This window comes from Caretta caretta, chromosome 12 (genome assembly GCF_965140235.1).
Source record: "Caretta caretta isolate rCarCar2 chromosome 12, rCarCar1.hap1, whole genome shotgun sequence".
Classification (NCBI taxonomy): Eukaryota; Metazoa; Chordata; order Testudines; family Cheloniidae; genus Caretta; species Caretta caretta.
In genome coordinates, this window is record NC_134217.1 from 25,408,554 (window position 1) to 25,429,805 (window position 21,252).

General features: G+C 41.5%; 1 protein-coding gene across 2 annotated transcripts in view; it reads right to left on the reverse strand.

Annotated features, from left to right (window-relative positions):
• The window catches only part of GARRE1 (granule associated Rac and RHOG effector 1), a 105,375-nt gene that overhangs the window by 35,452 nt on the left and 48,671 nt on the right, over positions 1 to 21,252 (reverse strand). The gene's annotated exons all lie outside the window — the stretch shown is intronic.

The following is a 21,252-nucleotide window of genomic DNA, read 5'->3' on the forward strand; positions in this document are numbered from 1 at the left end:
GGAGAAGGATAAAGTAATGACTTTATATGATTTTTGGGGGAGTTCCCTCTCCCCATGTATGTCGTCTACAATAGAAAATCTATACTTTCACATTTTAGCATTTTTAAAAATATTTTTCTCTTTTCAGACAGGGAAGGCAATCTAAAACACAGCACACACATTTTAAAAGGATATCTATGTTATGAAGGAGTGAGGATCAGTAAGTTGAGGAGCTTCTTCATGATCAGTACAAAAATATTGAGAAAGCTTTGTGATATGCTTGTGCTTTTGCAGCAAGCTTATATACTTGGCTTCATTTTGGAAGAATGCCTAAATCTGACTGTTTATGCTTTTCCACAACAGATGGTAAGGTAGCACATATATGAGCAATCATGACTATGCAACAAAAATAAAAAATGACACCTGTCACTTCAAATTAGTATGGAGATGCCTGAAGGTATCTACTGAAAGTCTATTTCATGGTTACATATTAACAAAATAGAAAATGTAGCTAATAAAGCCAATTGTAGAGGATAGTTTAGTTAGTTGCTGATTTGTTGTAATCTTAAAATTTAACTATTTATAAACCATTTTAAAATAGCCTTGGCAAGCCACTCAATTGACTGGTCAACTGACTACCTATCATTTGACCACAGTCAAATATTCCAACAAGAATACCTTGACGTAGGTGCTGGCCTACCTTTTTGATTACCTCATGGTGCTATCTGCTAGCAAGCCTACTTAAATGTCACGATCACTAACTCTACTACAGGGATTGGCAACCTTGGCACACAGCCCGCCAGTGTAAGCCCGTCCCTCGGCCTGCGCTGCTTTCCGCAGCCCCCCATTGGCCTAGAGCAGCGAACCGCAGCCAATGGGAGCTGCGATTGGCCAAACCTGCGGATGCGGCACGTAAACAAACTGGCCCGGCCTACCCTGGCGGGCCGCGTGCCAACGATTGCCGATCCCTGTTCTACTACATACTAATACCATTTGCTGAGAAAAAAAGTGAACTGAAATTTTATGTATGTATATCTTTATTTGTATATCAGGCTATCCATATACATAGCGATTTACAAAAATTAACAAGTTAAAAGACATGGTCCCTGCCCGGAAGAGTTTACAATATAAACTGACTAGATAAAACATACAGAAATTAACTCAGAAGGGAATGGGGGAGCGAAAAGAGGATTCAGTCATTAAACCTCATCCCCAAACATAAAGAGAAAAGATGCACAGCCATTAAGCTGCTTGAAGAGTTGGCCAGCTGCCTACCTAGTATACGTGCATTTAAAAATGACATTTTCTTTTATAGTTGCTATGTTTATTTTGTTTAATTTCATTTTTCTTTTATAACTGTTCAATATTGAATAACATTCACATTTAAATGCTAACCTACCATTGCTAAAAAAGAATTTCATTTTTTAGAATTTCATTTCATTATGTTTCACATTTTTCTTAGTTAAAATAACTCAGCTAAGTAAATTTGTTTTTTTTATAATCAGGCATGAGTATCTAAGGCTAAACCACATGGAGACCATAAACTCGTCATCTTTTTCTTTTCTCTATTTATGTTCTAATAAATTAGTGCTTTAAAATAGTTGACTTTTTTTACATTATTTGACAATATTTGACCAATCAACTGGTCAACTGACCGGTTATTTTTTGACCACTCAAATGCCCAATCCTACTTTTAAAAAAAAAAATCCAAAAGTTATGAAGATGCAAGTGAATTGTAATGTAACGTAATGTAAAGAACTGACATTAAAGATCATTGGCATTAGACCATTTCACACTGCCTCAAGGCTAAATTTCTATCAAAAACAAAACAAAATAAGATTTTACCTGAGCCATTAAAGTTAGCTCTTGAGATAAGGGCATAGTGCACATCCAGGAGCACACCAATTTAAGGCAACACTGTTTATTTTAATAGCACACAAAGGCATACAATGTGTTTTCCATAATGTCATCTTACAATTTTGCTGGGTGTATTACATATTTGTCTATGATTCTTCAGGAAACTTTTTTTTAGCTGTTATTTTTCCATATCTTTAGGGTGAAGCATGACCTATGATGTCTTGACCCTGAAGGTACACTTTTGTAATTTTTGAAAAGTTGAACTGGACTTTTTAAAGAAAGTTCCAGTTTACCTCTTTGAACAACTGGAATAATGATATTTTCCAATCCAATCACGTTAACTGTGTATTTTGGTTATTTAAGGGGGAACATAAGTACTTCACTGAGATACATAGTTTTGATTGGAAAAAATGGTACAGTAACAAGGACTACGAGCAATAAATTAATTACTCTGTTACTGTTGCACCTAGACACCCTGAGATCAGGACCCCATTGTGCTAGAAACCGTACTAACACATAGCAAAAGACAGTCCTCTGTCCTAAAGAGCTTACAGTCTAAATGGAGAAAGACTATTAAAATGTGGGCGGGGAAACAGATTAACAGAGAGACTAAGTGACCTGTCTAAGGTCACAGCACAGAACTGAGCCAGGCACTGAACCTAGGTCTCTCAAGTCCTAGTCCAGGACCCTAATCACTATATGCCATGTTGCTTAAAGTACCAAAATGAAGCTTTAGACAGAATTTTTACTTAGTATTTTGGAAGTAATAGCAGACTATTTAACTGTTAAAAATCTTTGTGGTTTTACAATTTCCTCATGTGGCTAGATGACTGATGGACTGGTTTTAAAAATCTTTGGTCCTTTTCACTACAAACTAAGAACCTGATATCAGTATCAGGGTACTGCTTAACAATGGTGACTCATACCTCTGTTTTCCCTTCCAGATTGCCACTCAAATATACAGCAATTTGTTTTTATTTTGCTGATTAAAATGAGAATTTTAAGAATTTTCAGACATCGTAATTAAAGTTGAAAGTTATATACTATTGTAGATGATAAGGCAAGTTTATATACTTTAAGAGTTCATGTGGCACCTTAGAGACTAACAAATTTATTTGAGCATTAGCTTTCGTGAGCTACAGCTCACTTCATCGGATGCATTCAGTGGAAAATACAGTGGGGAGATTTATATACGCTGTTTCTTTTTGCAAATACAGACTAACACGGTTGCTACTCTGAAACCTGTTTAAAAGTTCAGTTTGTAAAATTAACTGACACCATATAACAATCCTCTCAATGTAAAATTTTAGCTAAAACACAACTCCATGTAAAGCTAGTTTTGAACTCGATAAGATTTTCTCTGTAGCATATTCTCAAGAGTGTCTTCACTGTTCTGCCCTTCTTTCCTTCTCCACTCAGAAGCAATGTCAGCAGGCGCAGCTGCTCACAATGGATGTGGCTGTACCAAGGCAGCAGTATAACTAGCCTCATTTGTTATTGTAAAGAACTCATTAGCAAAGTACTATTTTGCTACTGGCCGTTTAAAACACAGCAAGCGACTAAGTGAATCAGATGTAATAGTCTAATTGTTCAATTGGATTATAGTTTTGCTGTAACAGACATTCAGGTTCACATCAGCTTGCTCACCAAAGAATGACTGTCAGCTAAAGCTCATGACTTACTAATATGCAAACCGAGAATGGGTACAAGGATTTTCAACTAATTTGTGAACGGGGAAAAGTATTAGCCATATCCACTGAAGAAGAATCACTGTAAAACTATAGGTTTGAATAAAAATCCAGAAAGTGTGTGTTGATTACTAAGAACTATTCCATACAATATAAAAAAAAATTTTTTTAATCTAATTTTTTAGCTTTTACAACACTATAGACAAGAAAGGAAACCTACAACCTTAGTTCCAAGCTTAGCAAGGTCATTATCATAAACTATTTAAAAATTTGTTGCATTGGATAATAAGGTGTGAACTCTAGGCTTCAAGATTTTTAAAAAAAAAACTTCTCCCTTCCTTTCAACCACCCTTAAAACTTAATTACTGCTGGGACTCTAGACATAGTGAATGCAACAGGTCATTTATTGGGAGGAGATAACAAATGTATCAGTAGATGGTTCTGGGGTGCCTCTGCATTACATTATCCTCAGTTATTTTGCAACCTGAAAGCCTCCCCCCTCCCTAAATATTGGTCTACCAATCCTCACTCCCTGCATGGCTATTTCTCTTTCCCCCTGGTAATCTCTGAAGTAAAGGACAATCTTTCACACAAGTTAATGTCTCTCTCAAATGTATCTAGTTTGCAAATGTATGTAAGATCTCTATAGACCAGGGGTCAGCAACCTGCGGCATACGTGCCAAAGGCAGCATGCGAGCCGATTTTTACTAGCATGCTGCTGTCAGCCAGGGTCCTGGCCGCCGGCCCCACTCAGCCCACTGCTGGCCTGGGCGAACGGAACCCCAGGCCAGCAGCAGGCGGAGCGGGGCCAGCAGCCAGGACCCTGGCTATCAGGAGCCGGCGGACGGAACCCCAAACCAGCAGCGGGCTGAGCCGCTCAGCCCACCACCGGTCTGGGGTTCTGTCCGCCGGCCCCGCTCAGCCCACTGACAGTCTGGAGTTCCAGCCACCAGCCTCGCTCAGCCCGCTGCCGGCCTGAGTGAACGGAACCCCCGGCTGGCAGTGGGCTGAGTGGGACCAGCAGCCGGGACCCCGGCTAGCAGGAGCCAGCAGAACCCCAGACCGGCAGCAGGTGAGCCGCTGCCGGTCTGGGGTTCTGTCCGCCACCCAGCTCAGCCCGCTGACTGTCTGGGGTTCCGGCCATCAGCCCCTTGCCAGGTGGGGTCCCAGCCATTGGCCCCGCTCAGCCTGCTGCCGGCCTGGGATACCAGCCGCTGGCCCCGCTCACCTCACTGCTGGTCTGGGGTTCCAGCCGCTCGGCCCCCTGCCAGCCAGGGTCCGGGCCTCCGGCCCTGCTCAGCCCTCCTGCCAGCTTGGGGTACTGGCAGCCAGTCCAGGGCTCTACGCTGGCCTGGGCCCAGCGCTCTGCAGACCTTATCAAAAATTACACAACAATTAGCTTAAAAACTTGAAAACTTTGTATATTACAGTAATCGTTAAAAAATGTATAATGTTAATAAATACATAGGTTTGATGAAACAAAGTAGTTGTACTTATGTGCCTGTGCTTAATTTGTGTTTCGATGATTTGCCTTCTAAAAAAAAATCTCACGTCTCGCACCCCCAGAAAGGGCATCTTGCACCCCATGTTAAGAACCACTGCACTAAACTAATAAGATCTGCATTTTAATTTAAAATGAAGCTTCTTAAACATTTTAAAAGCCTTGTTTACTTTACATACAATAATTATTTAGTTATATTATATAGACTTACAAAGAGAGACCTTCTAAAAACATTAAAATGTATTACCGGTATGCAAAACCTTAAATTAGAGTGAATAAATGAAGACTCGGCACACCACTTCTGAAAGGCTGCCGACCCCTGCTATAGACCTCTCTATATATGATATAAAGTGAAGTTTTACTCTTGAAAAGTAACTGAAGATTGGCATAATGGGGTTAGATTTTTATTGTCTCACTGATTCTAGACCAAATATGCAGAGTTTACAAATAAAAAGATGAGTTTTGTTCTAGACTTCAAGTCCAGCTAGATTCTTTCCTTCAAATGCATCACCACCAATAACTGATTCTGAAGGCCAAATGATTCTCTTTGATGTGTCTGCAACTTCACTAGCCTTCAAGGAGAGTGAATAGGTTCAAGTGGCCTCATCTGGCTTGCGGACTATAAGTGGTTATGTGTAAAGGAGAAAAGAACCCAGTATGATAACTAGAAAAGCTATCTTTACTCATCAACTGCGGAAATTTGACATGGAATCAGTGAGACACAAAATAAATCTAACAGTGCCTTGTTCGTGGTTATTTTTTTTAAAAAAGAAGTGTCTCTTTTCATACTACTAGCACACTAAATCATTCCAGTTATCTTCTTTGAAGCAACTCTAGAGATGAGAGTCTTTTATCTTCCCATATCTTGTAGATTAGGTCTTCACAACCAGGAAAAAGTCCATATAGATCAAAAGGCTGAGTACTGGCTGAGTCTTGTGTTGTTTTCTTTAAATAGCTGCTTCTTTCCCTCATCAGATTGTCCTATGTTGCCATATATAAGGGAATTCATCATAAGCAGATCAGGTCAGAGAGTAGCCAGGCTAGATCAATTCCCTTCTGTCACTTTCCACAGTAGAACCAGTATTAGGTATTACATGTTAAACTTCCAATAAATTAAGCTATCCTCGCTCTATGGATCCACACAGCCTCAGCAGGCTGATTTTGGGTCTCTTCCCCTGCCAGAAAGAAGTCTTGCATATCCTATCCAGATCTTTCTTGAACTAATACAGCAGTAAGACTGGCAAGACCTGTAACCATCTGGGTAGTATATTCAGCTGTATCAAGTTAACTCTTTCAACACTGAAAATAAAAGGTTGTTCCCTCTAAATCAGGGGATCTCATACTGGGGGTCGTGACCCCTCAGGAGGTCGCAAGGTAGTTACATGGGGGTCGAAAGCTGTCAGCTCCCTGGCGCTGAAAGCCCCAAGTCTCCATTAAATTATATTATCCAGCATTTTTAATTTATAAGGTGGGGGTCACACTCAGAGCTTGCTGTGTGGAAGGGGGTCATGAATACAGAAAGTTTGAAAATGACTGCTCTAGATTATATCTTCCTTTAGGCTATGTAAACAAGAGAAGGGTTTAAGCATAAAAAGACCAGATATCATGAGAGTGATTATGATGAAGATTTCTACAGTTTGTAAAGAATTCCAGACTGAAGAGAAGAGGTACTAACGCCCATCACACAACACAGTCCATTTAAGCATCTCCAAGGGGGAAGATGGATTCATTCTAGTTTCTTCAAGTTTTCCGTTGGCTAAATCCCATTTTCAGACTGTGCAAAGTCATTTTCCTTGGAAACTATGGCTCTCTGTGAATTATAAATCTTCAACGACTTGTTACACATCAATGAACTAATGGTCTTCCATTACCCTACAATAAGAACTTGGCCCTCTACCATACTAGTATTGGTAATATTATTAATCATCTTTATGGCTACGTTTTAGTCATGGCTATTTTTAGTAAAAGTCACAGAGAGATCATAGGCAGTAAACAAAAATTCACGTCCTGAGACCTCTCCATAACTTTTACTATATACCCCTAACTAAAACTTGAGTTGGGGGGAGGGGGGACGGGAGCTGGGGGAGGGTGGTCTGGGTTCAGGGTGGAGGGGCAGAGTGGCACGCAGCCCAGAACCCCCATTGGTGCTGGGGGGCTTGTGGGGGGGGCGGGTTGACCAGAAGGCTCCCTACCTGGCTCCATGCCTCCCCCTCCAGCAGCAGCAGAGTTTGGGTGTGGGAGGGGGTAGGGACAGGGACACGGGACGAGGTGAGGTGGGTGCTGGGCAGCATTTACCTGGGGGCCTCCCTGGAAGTGGCAACTCAGATGCTAGGTGGAGGCTAGGCCAGGCAGCTCTGCATGCTGCTTTCCCCTGCAGGCACCGCCCCTGCAGCTCCCACTGGCCGCAGTTCTTGGCCAATGGGAGCTGTGAAGCCAGCGCTCTGGGCAGAGGCAGTGCGCAGAGCTGCCTGGCCACACCTCCACCTAGCAGCTGAGCGAGGGGGATGTTGCCTCCCAGATAAGCGCTGCCCAGAGCCCGCCTCACCCCATCCCATGCCCCAACACCCTACCACACCCAAATGATGCTGCTGCAGGGGTGGGAGGGCCTGGTGACCCAAGGCTGCCCCAACAGTGGCCAACGTGACTGGCACAGGAACCGCCTGAGCTGCCCCTGAGCCAGGCACACCGGCCGCTGCAGAAGTGATGAAGGTCACGCAATCCATGACAAACTCACAGCCTTAATCCTGTTTATTACAGGAGTGCCTAGGGACCAACCAAGTTCAGGGGCCCATTGCGCTAGGCACTGCACAAAAACATCACTAGACAGTTCCTGCCCAAAGAACTAACAAATTTATGGACAAGATAGACAAAGGGTAGGGAAAAGAGATATAACATATAAGTAAAGTGATAATATATGATAATAGTGAACATCGTATTAGTTCCATGATTTTTTTGGGTGAGTAATGTGGTTAGGAAAGGATTAACTAAATGAAAATAAAAGAGAGGCAGGTGAGAAATGGGAGGAATATCTATAGCTGAAAGGGTGATGTTTGCTTTTTAATAAATTCTCCCTCCATCACTAAATATAATTGAATGGATCTTACCTAGTTTAGCTGGCAACCCGACATCCAAAAGATGAGCTCATCTCTACACTCTGATTGGTGTAGGGGAAAAATAAAGATCATATGTGAAGAAGATTTGAACTTTGGAAACAATAATATGAAGTGCCCATCAGGACCACTCTGTATAAAAATTATTCTTCGATTTCTACCACACTGGAACCAATTGAAGCCAATGAGATTTCACTTAGGTAAAGTGGGCTGCATATCTAGATGAAGAGAATCTGAGTAAGACAGAGATGATGCTGGTAGGCAGAAGAAAATATTTCAAAGCGTTTGCGGCCATGACGGTCTCCTTTTCTTGAAGATCCACACACAAAATTGGACATTTCAGTCTGTAGTTTAGGTGTATTCTTGGATTCCTCACTGACTCCCAAATAGCATATCTGCCAGTAATGCTTTCTACCACCATCTCTAACCATCAGAGGAGTGAAGTTTTGGAATAGCCTTCCAAGGGAAGCAGTGGGGGCAAAAGATCTATCTGGCTTTGAGATTAAACTCGATAAGTTTATGGAGAAGATGGTATGATGGGATAACATGGTTTTGGTAATTAAATATTCATGGTAAATAGATCCAATGGCCTGTGATGGGATATTAGATAGTGTGGGATCTGAGTTACCCAGGAAAGAATTTTCTGTAGTATCTGGCTGATGAATCTTGCCCATATGCTCACGGTTTAGCCGATTGCCATATTTGGGGTCGGGAAGGAATTTTCCTCGAGGGCAGATTGGAAGAGGCCCTGGAGGTTTTTCGCCTTCCTCTGTAGCATGTGGCACGGGTCACTTGCTGGAGGATTCTCTGCTCCTTGAAGTCTTTAAACTACGATTTGAGGACTTCAATAGCACAGATATAGGTGTGAGGTTTTTTGCAGGAGTGGTGGGTGAAATTCTGTGGCCTGCGTTGTGCAGGAGGTCAGACTAGATGATCATAAGGGTCCCTTCTGACCTAAATATCTATGAATCTATCTACGAATCTACAGTTGGCTAGGAGACTCCATCCTATCCTGGTAGATGATGACTTCACCTCAGTTACTCATGTCTTTGTCATAGGGTGACCAGATGACAAGAATAAAATATCGGGACATGGGGGGAGGCAGCCACAGGCTCACAGCCCTACACCACTGGAGCCATGGGAGAAGGAAGATACACAGCCTAAGGAAACCGTGGGTTGAGGACACACGGCCCCGGCTCCAGTCACAGCCCTGCTGCGGGTCGGGGGCTCGTGGCCCCTGCTCCAGCCCTGCTGCAAGCTGCGGGTTGTGGGTGCATAGCCCCAGCCCTCACCACAAGCACACAGCCCCGGCTCCCACCCACAGCCCTGCCTCAAGCCGCGGGCACAGGACCCCAGCTGCAGCCCCGCCGCTTACCTGGGGGATGGTTCCCACCCACTGGGAAGCACCTGGTAGGTTCCTCTGGTTCCTAGGGTCAGCAGCAGCCAGCGGAGTCTCCACTCCACATGCTGTGCTTGCCACAAGCACTGGCTCCAGCTGCCATTGGCCGGAAGCTGTGGGAGCAGGGCTTACTTGGAGGCATGAGTAGCACGCAGTGCCCCAGGGTCAGGGTCAGCCAAGAGGGGTCTGCGCCCTTTCTGCTCCCACAGCTCCCATTGGCTGTGACGGAGCCAGTGGTTGTGGTAGGTGCAGCAAACAGAGACCCCTCCCCCCGGCCTTCCCATGCCTAGGGGCAACAAGGTCCTGCTGCCCACCGTTTCCTGGGAGCCACCCCAAAAAAGCACCGCCGGGACCCCAAGTGAGTGCTCATCATTGTACTCCTCTAGCCCCAAGCCAAAATATCAGGACAAATGGCATCCCAATCATACATTGGTCGGGACACAGAACAAACAACTAAATATTGGGACAGTCCCAATTTGTCAGCTCTCGACTGGATTACAATACAATACACCTAGGCTTAAAGTCTTCAGCACTTAAACTCCAACTAATACACGACACTGAAGAACATCTCCCCAGCAACGCAGGCCACTGCAAGCATATCAAGCCTGCCCTCTGCTATCCACACTGGCTTCCCATATAATACTAAATCAAGTTCAAGCTCTCAGTCCTCATATTCAAAAGCACTGTATGGCCGGGCCCCAGATAGCTAAAAGACTGCCTAAAGCTCCAGGATGAAGACTGTGGGCAACAAGTAGAGTCTTCTGGCACAATGGTATTCTCTACAATAAGGGTCCAGCTCATCTGTATGGGAGACAACCTTCTCAGGGGCTGGTCCAAGACTGTGAAATAAACTCCTCCAAGAACTAAGGACTATCTTCCCACCATTTTACCACCTTCCACTCCAAGTGCAAGGCAAGTTTCTTTGACCTTCCTTCTCTAACAAATGCATAGCAACATACATTGAAAAAAACCCTACTAAAATAAGATAGACCACTGCACACGCTTCTCCCCCGGGGAGAGGAGGAGAGAATACATAACGTGACAGATGTTAGCCACGTTGCTTAATGCATTACTTGATGGCACCCAGGTATTATGGTGATGAGTGTAGTATTAGAACCTATACAATATAAAATATTTGCAGAATCAGGATTTTAGAATGGATTCCTTTGAATAACCTATAAAAAGTTACCACTCCCAAATTCTTACTCAGAAATCTTCACAGGAAATTAGACATATTAAAGGCATATTTTTTTTTAAAAAAAAAAATCTCAAAAATTTAGTGTCAGCTAGTGGCTACCCTTTCTTTCAGAGTAGGGAACAGAAGAAAAAATTATCAAGAAACAAGAGTGTTGGCCCAGTAACTTGTTTTTTTCCCACATACTTCTCAAATAATGAAGTTACCTCCGATTTAACCATATAAGTCAAAACTTAGTTTGGTGAACTTAAGATACAATAGGTAGTAACAGCAGCAAAGTGGAACAGACGAGGACACCATTTTTGTTTAGAAAACATTCCAAGGAAAGTTTCCTTTGACTTCCTACAGGGTTTCTACCCTATTCAAGCATTTCCATTTTACATCCATTTACATTCTACATTGTTATCTTGATATTTGTCTATACTGAGCTAATACACTATTTCCTAACCCAGTTATCTTTCATCATAATTGTTCAAACAGTAGCAACCACAGGTTAGGTAAAGTCATTTCAAAGAGACAAGAAGTGACCAGCAGATAAGGACTGGGAAAATATTCAGAGATACCACAGCAGTTTCCACGCACAGAAAATTAGATTTTGTCGTCTTTATTTCGGGCATACAGTCATTAATATTTTTCTATCAGCTATTATACAAATAACTTAGTGGTAAATCACACACATTTTGGTAGTGACTGATGTGGATTGGATCACATTCCATTTGTTTTGTCTGAAGCTCACAGAAATAACGTCTGCTTTACAGCTGCATCTGTCTTCACGCCTGGATGCTTCAAACAGAAGAACTACTGATTTGGAAAACCAGAGATGGCTCAAAAAAATCTGCGGCCTTATTTCATAATAAGGTTCACAACAACAAAAAAAGATCAGTGAGAAAGGAAAATTATATCTGCATTCGCAAAGTAGGTTCTAGTTACCCCAATTAAGAGAAAGAATGCAATAAATTTGATTTTTTTTCCCCAAAATGTACAAGAGTAGATCAGAATCATAATATTTAGTTAAATATCTGCTCTGAAATCCCAGAACTTTTACTAACCTGGCTTGGTTTTATCCTAATGTTAGACGCTGACATTTGTGGTCACCTGATGTGAGATATCAAAACAGTGTCATCCCCCGAGGAAGGCAAAAATCAACATGTTTTGTGAATTCACGGAGCTGAACTAGCTGCCCAGAAACTCATACATTTATTCATTCAAGAGAGACTGAGAATTGAGCCAAGATAAAAGTCAGAGACCAAGAACTACAGAAGTTAAAGTGGAAAGGTTCTCCAGTAACTAGCAAAAATTAGCATTTTTTCCGATTAAAAACCCCTCGCTTGTCAATACTGTACTACTAAAGATGACTGTATTAGACTATTAGCCTACAAAAAAAAGGAGACCAAAAAGGAACAACACTGAGGTTGCACCAATATTTATAACTGATATATCTTGGTAGTATTTCCTTATTTTACCTGCTAGTGAGTGGTATAATCTGAGTGTCCGGATTATATGGGAACACAGCATGACCGAAGTTATCCTAATCATCCCTTTTGACTGACGTTTGACAAAGTTAGACAAGGCCAAGACACTCATCCAGTCACACTACTGGGAAAAACAGAATAGTGCAAGTGCTAAAAACAAAATTTGTGCAAGGTACAGACTTGCCATCTTCAGTCTTGGAGAAATGTAAAGCAGTACTGTTGAAATGGGGGACTAGAGATAGTTTACAATTCTGATATTTTATGAACTGGTAAGATCAGAAATCAAATCTTTATGCCACTGGAAATCTGGAGTTCCTAAACCAAAGCAGCTCAGAGAGCATACTATCATGGTGTTGAATCTTTACAAGTAAAGAATGGCAAAATATTTAAGTATTGAGTACTACCTTGACTACTAGGCACTGCACGTATGGTAATATTCTTAAAGTTGACAGTAGTGACTAACAAAGCTGTTGTGGAAATCAAGCAATTTACTGCAATTAAAAATAGATGGTTTTGGTTTGTGTGGAGCCACAGTACATTTTACCTATTCAATCCAATGCAAGAGGTCAGTATGCAGGGTTACGTTTTGCCACTCTGACCTCACCTTCTCCTGAAGTGTTATCTTTATGGGGTCACACAGTTGTCCATTTCATAACTCTATACTAAACTATGTGCACTGAAAAGCATTACATAAATTTCATTGTTAACAAGTGATTCTGTGCAGATTTCCAGACCATGGAATTTTATAGAGAGTGGATTCTGTACAATGTGAATGAGCTAGTGGTAGCTACAATTAATCACTAATTTGCAATTTAGCAGAATGTGTCAGAAGCTTTAACTCCAATGTCTACAGCAAGGTTATAAATTTCTCCTGAATTCCACATTCCTCTTTTATATTATGACAATTTTCACTTAAAAAAAAAAAAAGAAAAGTTAACTCACTGAAGTTTAAGATCTGGCTTCCAACTACCTTTATTTCTTCACAGTATTTATTCTCCCTTCTTCAGCACTTTTGATAATGGCTTTGGGGATGATCAGACTGCATATAGGCTCTTTGCCAATTTGAGGGGCCAGATGGGAATAGCTAATATAATTAAGGTAATAATCAGATATTGCTCAAACTGGAGGACAAAGATTATATGATAACACCCTCTCCCACATGCCATTATACAAGGTGAACAATATGTTCCTCATTTTTACAGTGCCCAGTAACTTCCATGCAATTTAAAAAGTGATCTTACAACATCCCAAGTAGACAACTGTAGCAAAAGAGTCTGCTTTTCCAGAACAAAAAGTTACCTTTCCTTCCTTTAGATATACAATAAGATTTATAAGATTCCAGTTTAAGCCATGTTAGTGTTTACAGTATCAGGAGAGAAGGGCAACATGACAGCATTCATTCATGCTGGATGAGTCTCATCTGGATGAAATCAGGAGCTAAATCAGCAAGCCATGCAACAGGTGGCCAAAAAGACTGAAACTGGACTTTACTTGTTAGGAGGAAAAAACCCACACTTTAATTTTAAAGCAACTACATGCTGAAGAACAGAATTTTTATTCAGACATCCTTTTATTCTATGAACCCTTTGATTGAACACAAATCTTAAGTACTTTTAATGTACAGAAGCAGAAAATAATTCCCATTAGCTTTACATTGCAACTCAATTTTAGATCTAATTATTTTGCGCCCCAACTCCTGTTTTCTTCTTGTTTATGACCAAGATGAACATATGGCCTGACATCACAAGAGATAGTAACTCAATTTATTAGCTCCACCCATAGCCAAGACAAGATTTACACTGCATATTTCAGAGTGGTTTGAATTGTTTCACATTAGTTTATTCTTGATTCCTCTCTCCCCATTGTATTTTATTTGTTTGTGCATAGACCTCTCAGTAGGATGGAGGAATGTTCAAACATTTATCACTATAAAAATCCAGCTTTTAACATGTATTTTATTTTTATTCTGATAATCAACAGAAATCCAATTTCAGTGCACTGTTCCATACTACTAGGGTTTAAGGGAAGAGAAGAGGGAACTTAAGGAACATAAATATATACAGTAATTCCCCTTGATTTCCTTCCACTTTCAATACAATCTGTTTCTCGCCACCAAAGGCGCAAGACTCTTAAGAATTTTGGTTTGATTTTTTTGAGAGTAGAGGGGGGAAATTCAGCATTTGCAGTGATGAAAGTAAAGAAGCTCGACACAAAATGTGCATGCTCAGAGCGTCTCACCAATACAAGTAACTGGACCAGGAGAAGTTACCCCCTTTTATACATTGGTAGATGACTCATTATGACTAAGCCATTTCTGTTCTGCCAGAAATAATTTATTACAGTGCGATTGGCAATGATTGCTATAGTTACAGCTACATTTGTTTCATTCTAACCCAAATCAGCTGATGTTAATCAGGATTTGAAAAGTGTCCTCGGCACCTGCTATCCTGAGGTCAAAGCATACCAGCCCAGATAAAAAAAAATACACCAAGACTGCATCCCTTCCACCAAAGCCATGACTATTCAACTTACATTGCCTCATCTTCCTTTCCCCTGAAAACACAACATCCTCCTTCCTTCTCCATCAAATAAAATCAACTCACACAGTGTTAATAAATTCTGGGTTATCCCCTAAATTACTTCTCCCCATCGTCCCCCATATATGATAATTTGGGGACCTCTTTGCAGGAGGGTTCTTCTGGGGTTGTCACCCCCCTGGACATGCAGTAGGCCCCTCTGTATCCAAATGCTCTTCTACATAGGGCCGGTTCACAACATTTTGGCACCTTGAAAGGTCTCAATTCTGCCTTCTTCCTCTGTTACTCCTCTCATAGTACTGCTCTACTACCTACCCCAATAAAGGAGAACTAACAACTTAAAATTTTGTTTTGCCTTGTTCAAAAATTTTAAGTAACACTTAACTTTTCTTGTCTGCATAGTAAACACTGGCATTTTTATCTGTTTGAATAATCAAAGTGGTGCTTTCCATGCCTTCTTGGTTGCAAAGATTTGAACTGCTTCCTGAAGGTCCACAGTCTGGGCCAGCTCATGCTCTCTTGAGATGGTTGCAAGGCCGACCAGCCTCTCCTGTGTCACTGTGGAGCGTAGATGTGTTTTTATTAACTTCAGCTTGGAGATCCTGTGTTCTCCACTGGCAACTGTTAAGGAAGTGTTAGAAGTATGCGCAGAGCAACAAAAGCATTTGGAAAGAGGGTGGTCATCTTATTTGTGCACATATATTCCAGAACAGCCTTTGGAGTTGATCCTGCTGAAATGTATCTTGAAAGGGCTTTCAGTTCATACCTAAGTCACTCGCATCAATGTTGCACATGTCATCATGTGTCAACACTGTCTCTAGTGCCCTGCATTACTGGTATAGGTCTTCTTCAGGTACAGTGAGGAGTTTTGGAATACCATACAACATCCCAAATATACTGCCATGTTCCTTGAGCTGCATGAAACATTTTTCAACTGACTGTATTGCACAATCAAGCACCTGGTTAAAGTTTTCTACTTTGAATTGTTGTTTGGGGTCTCTTATGGGATTATCCCGTGCCTTGTAATCAAAATGTCGTTTTCTTTGGTGACTCTTGTATTCTTGCATGGGTGGGAAAATAGCTTCAGTGTAAAGTTCCTCTGCCAACTTCTGTGCACTCTTCAGAATGTTTTGAAATCCCTCATTTGACCAGTAAGACTGTAGGTATGACTTTGCTTTGTCCAGTTGTTCCATTGCTCCAGATATATCAAGGTCAACACCTTGGAGTCTCTTGCTTACATTTATTTCAAACAGTATGTCATGCCACAACACTAAGCCACACAGGAATTTGAAGTTATGTATGTTTCTGGTGATTCCATTTCCCTCTGCCACTGTTCTCCCACGAACAGTTCCTGTCAGAACTGTTATTATTATCCTCCATAATGGCAACTATCTTCCCAATTTGGTGTTTGATAGGCTTTATCGCCTCCACTCGACTTTCCCATCGTGTGGCACTCAGTGGTTTCAGTGTCAGAGAGGATGTTCCCAGATGTTGCTTCAAAATTTGCCATCGATGAGTTGATGTAGAGAAAAATACATAGATGCTTTGAATTACATTAAAAAATTCAGCAGCATCACAAGAAGCTGATGCTGCATCACTGACCACCCAATTCAATGAATGAGAACTGCATGGGACAAAAAAAGTTCGAGGGTTTAACTCTCGGATCTGTGTCTGCACACCTCTATTCTTTCCTCTCAGTGGCACCATTATTGTAGCCCTGACCTCTCATGTCAGCTATCGCAATTCCCGTATCCTCCAGCTTTTTAAGAAGCACATTTGTCATATCAGCTCCTGTAGGATCATCAATGTCAATAAATTCTAGAAAATACTCTCTGACAGTCACCATTGCAGGGACATTTTCACTGGGTTCTGTTGTTGTTACAAAAGGCACCATTAAAGTCATTTGTTCCGTACAGCTGAGGTCAGGTGTGCAGTCTAGAATAACAGAGTAATATCTTGCTGACTTCAGATCTGCCACAATCTTCTGTTTGACTTTTGTTGCCAGTAACTGTATGATCTCATTTTAAATTGTTTTTCCAAGGTAGTGGTATGTGTACATTTTTGGGGTGGTGACTCTTCTTAGATGCTCCTGGAGTACAGCATCACTCTCAGCCATCAGCCCCACAATTTTAAGGATGTTTCCATTGTTTGGCACATACAGCTGATCTGAAGTGCCACGCAGTGCTAGGTTTTGGGTAGCAAGCAATGAGCCTTTTCAGAACATTTTGCCAGTAAAGAGACTCTGATGCAATCTCCTCTTGATTCTGATCATCTGTGGTGGCCTTTAACCTTAGTCTCATCTCAAGCTTTTTCCACCTGGAATGCTCTCTGGTGATTTGCTGCCTTCTCTTGGCATGCCAGATTTCCAGCCAGATTTTTCCAGTCCTTTGTTCCCAAAGAACCCAGTGTGGCTGGAACATTAGACTGGAAGAGTTTGCAACAAAAACGGTATTCAGCATTCTGGGTTTTTGAGTACATAAAGCCATGGCCTCTCCACTTTGTCACCATTGGGGATTTCATGCCAGTAATGTGTTGGATGGAAACTTCTACTTTCATTGTCTTTGGGGAACACAAAGTTTTTCACTTGCTGTTGCCCATGCAGTACAAGGAAGTCCCTCAGCCTACTGCTCAAGTGGGTCCACTGTCATGGATCATCTAGACTTAAGGAACTAAACTCAGCAGCAGCTGTTTCTTGCACTTCCACCGCACTCTTCTCTGATCTGCACTTTTCTTCAGGAATTTGCATGGTTACATCCATTTGAGATGGAGATATGGATGCTGCAGTAGCCGCCAGGTCACCTGCACTCTGACTAACTGGAAGATCAGGCATCTCCTCACAACTCATATCCTCACGGGGGCCAGAAGGCTCACCATGAACAATTGTGTCTATGTATCTCAGGAGAGCTCCTTCCTGCTTAGATAGAAAAGTTTCCTTTGATTTCTTTCTTTTTCTGAATGCTGCCCCAGAGGGATGTTTTCTTCTTTCTCTCACGACTGCTGTTCTGTGCCAGCTATAGTGGCTCTCAACACTCAAATGAAGGGGACAAATAAGCAGGCTGGTAGCAGGGCCTGAGTGAGGGAACATATCAGCGTCTTAAGGGCCTAACTGGCTCCTACTACTTCAGTTGACTGCCTGTTCTCCTCAAGTGGATTCAGGGAAGCAGCAGGAAACAGGAAGCTCCCTGAGAAGCTGGTGTTAATCAGTCCAGGCTCCTGGGGGTGCTAGAGAGGTACATAAGAGGCTCCTCCTCCTCTCTCTCCCTTCAGCTCCTGCTGCTTTCTGTTATTCCCTCTCACCTTTCCTCCTGCCTGCCTGTAATGTCTCTTGTGCCCTCCTTCCTCCAGCACAGCACTCCACCACCTCTGTGCATCTAGAACAGAGAGAATACATGTGCACCAGTAGCAGACACAATTTTCTACACTCTGGGTCCTAGTGGCACCCCCCGACAGTCTGGCACCAGCGGTGGCTGCCTCAGTTCGCCTCACGGTAAGGCCAGCCCTGCTTCCACATGGGTGGACTGTTCTGCTGTTTGCTACTCCCTTATATTCAGGAAAAGCAGTATCCTCAAATACTGTGCACCACTCTCCCACCCTTGAAGGAAATGGTGCCTGTCATGCTCTGCTCCTCTCTTTCCCCTTTCCCTCTAAAAACTGAGCTAGTGAATCCTCAGCTGGACTCAGGCAGCTAGCTTATCCAGTTTTTCTACTCCCCCTGGGTGAACAAAAGAGTGGGGTTTCAAATCCTGCACATACTTTCAGGAAACTTTTACCTTTCCACACTAGAATTTTCCATTTTCTCTCTAGGCCTGAGGGGGTAATTTTAAAAAAATTAAAGTTTGAGCAAAAGCAGCATGGAACCACCTGTCACATTAAGCAAAAATTCTTGCAATTTTAAAAATATGACAACTTTAATGTTTAAAGGGGTCTTTATAGAGACTTTAAATTTGATATGGCTCTAGTTCAGTTTGGCTTATGATATACGAGTGTTCCGGTAAAAAGTGGTTTGATTTGACTGAGTTATACACATTTGAAAATAGTGTTCTGCACATCTTCTCACTAAATTTGTGACTAGTGTAGCTAATGAAGACAGCACTGCCTAGGGCCTGAGTGCTAATTTAGCTACCTAATAGTTTAATGCAGGTGATATGGGGCTGAAGCCCAAGCCAAACCTCTGAAGACCTTGTAAGGTACAAAGAGCTAAGAGTTGATGGGCACTGTGCAAGGTGAACAAGAGGGAGTCCCGCTTTAGTACAATTCAGAAACATTGCAGAGACTGAGGCTCACAAAAAGGGGATTCTCCCCAAGTGACTTCTAAAGTCTGTATGACAGGTTGTTCAGGTAGCATCTGGAATTGTAGATTGGAATTTTCACATTTTGTTGCCAATTTTTTGCAGGACAACAGAGCTTCAAAGTCTGGGAGAGTGAAGTTCCTCTATTTTTTTCTTTTAGAAAACTTGCCCTATTTTGCATAAGCATTGAGATAGTCTTTAATTTCACGATCACAATACTATTCCTCAAAGAGTACAGCAGAACATAAGATTGTGGAAAACACTAGACAAACATGTGCAGCAGTGTGTTCTACTGTGTGTGGCAAGAAAATCAGAGTACATGAAAATCATTTATATGACAAATGTATAGTAAACCAATCAGATTGTACAATAAAGTATATAAACCACAGTAACAATGGAAGTTTGCTGGAATATTATAAGCCAAATTTCTCAGATCAATTAGCTTTACTATTAACTGCTTCATCTCCTAAAGTGTACCTACAGAAGGCTACTTGAAAAGACAGTGTATAGTACAATGTAACTCACAAAATTATTTGACGTCTGAGTCATTAAAGATCTCCTAGACCAATGGTTCTCAAACATCATTGCACTGCAACCCCCTTCTGACAACAAAAATTACTACGACCCCCCCCCCCCCCACCCACATGCGGCTGAAGCCACAGCCCGAGGGCTTCAGCCTTGAAGCTGCAGCCTAAGCCGCCGCAAGTCTAATGCCGGCCCTGGATTTGCTTGGGCTTTGGCTTCAGCCTGGAGCCCCAGCGAGTCTAACACCAGCCCTGGTGATCCCATTAAAACGGGGCCGTGACACACATTTTGAGAACTGCTGTCCTAGACAATGACTATAATGAAATTAGTTCAAGCATAAAATAAAATTCAAAATTTGTATGTTAAGATTAGAGAGACACTAACCCTAACCTTTTGTATGGAATTTGTACCAACGTGATGTACATGTTTTGTAATACAAACATCATACAAGCACTAATTTTTCTTTCTAGCCGAAGCTGGTGAATCCAAATACTACAATAGGCAGCTTATAAATACTAACAATAATATAGATTTATAGAAGATTAGGGTTGGAAGAGATCTCAGGAGGTTATCTAGTCCAACCCTCTACTCAAACCAGGACCAACCCGAACTAAATCATCCCAGACAGGGCTTTGTCAAGCTGGGCCTTAAAAACCTGTAAGGATGGAGATTCCACCTAGGGAGCCCATTCCAGTGCTTCACCACCCTCCTAGTGAAATAGTTTTTCCTAATATCCAACATAGGCCTCCCACACTGTACTTGAGACCATTGCTTCTTGTTCTGTCATCTGCCACCACTGAGAACACTACAGAGCACATACGGATAGGTCTCACAAAGACTACAAAGTTTAAATACTTTTTTTTCAATATGCCAATGACCAGAATTTTGTCTTAAATTAGTTCAGATTACAGTTGCTACAGACTAATGTGTATATATTATAATTTAAACCAAGTAACTATGAAAAATAATCCCTTTTCACACTCTTACCAACAGTCCACGTCAATAAGAAGCAGTAAATAAAATACAATGTAATTTATACGGTACTGTCTCTCTGAGATTATGTCATTAGAAATACTAGTTCACACTTTTCTCCTTTATAGGATTCATTTTACTGATGGTTGGTTTAAAAATTCATAATGCTTTAAGTTAAGTCACCCTGTACAGTTAAATATTTTCTTAAATCACAAAAAAAAATTTCCATTTAATGACAGAATTCCGATCTGTAGCTTATTTTAAAAATCTTTTTACTTTTTTCATGCTGTTTTTGGAAAAGATTATGGGTATGCTTCCCAAAGAGACGAAGGGAGCAGAAGCAATTTTTTTCTAGGTGGCTGGCTGGCTGAGTTCCTGTTTGAATTATTTTATAGGCTGCTGGGATTTTTGTTATATTACTGAGTACATATTAGGAAGCCAAGAGACTTGTATAGGGACCTTTACTATTCAAAACTAAATAATAAACAAACATATCTGTATGTCATTGATGTCCCTTAAAAACTTTTCAGTAACTGAGTGATCATTCACATACAAACACACTAAAAGTCATGCATGTGAACAGTCTGTCAAAAGTCATGTTCTCCATGAATAAAGCACAATTTGTTACTTCTGACAGAACAATGATACTGGGGAAATAAACCATACAGTAGTATATTTTCTTAACAAATGACTTCAACATGGTTCTCGTACAGCTCAAAAACAGTGTA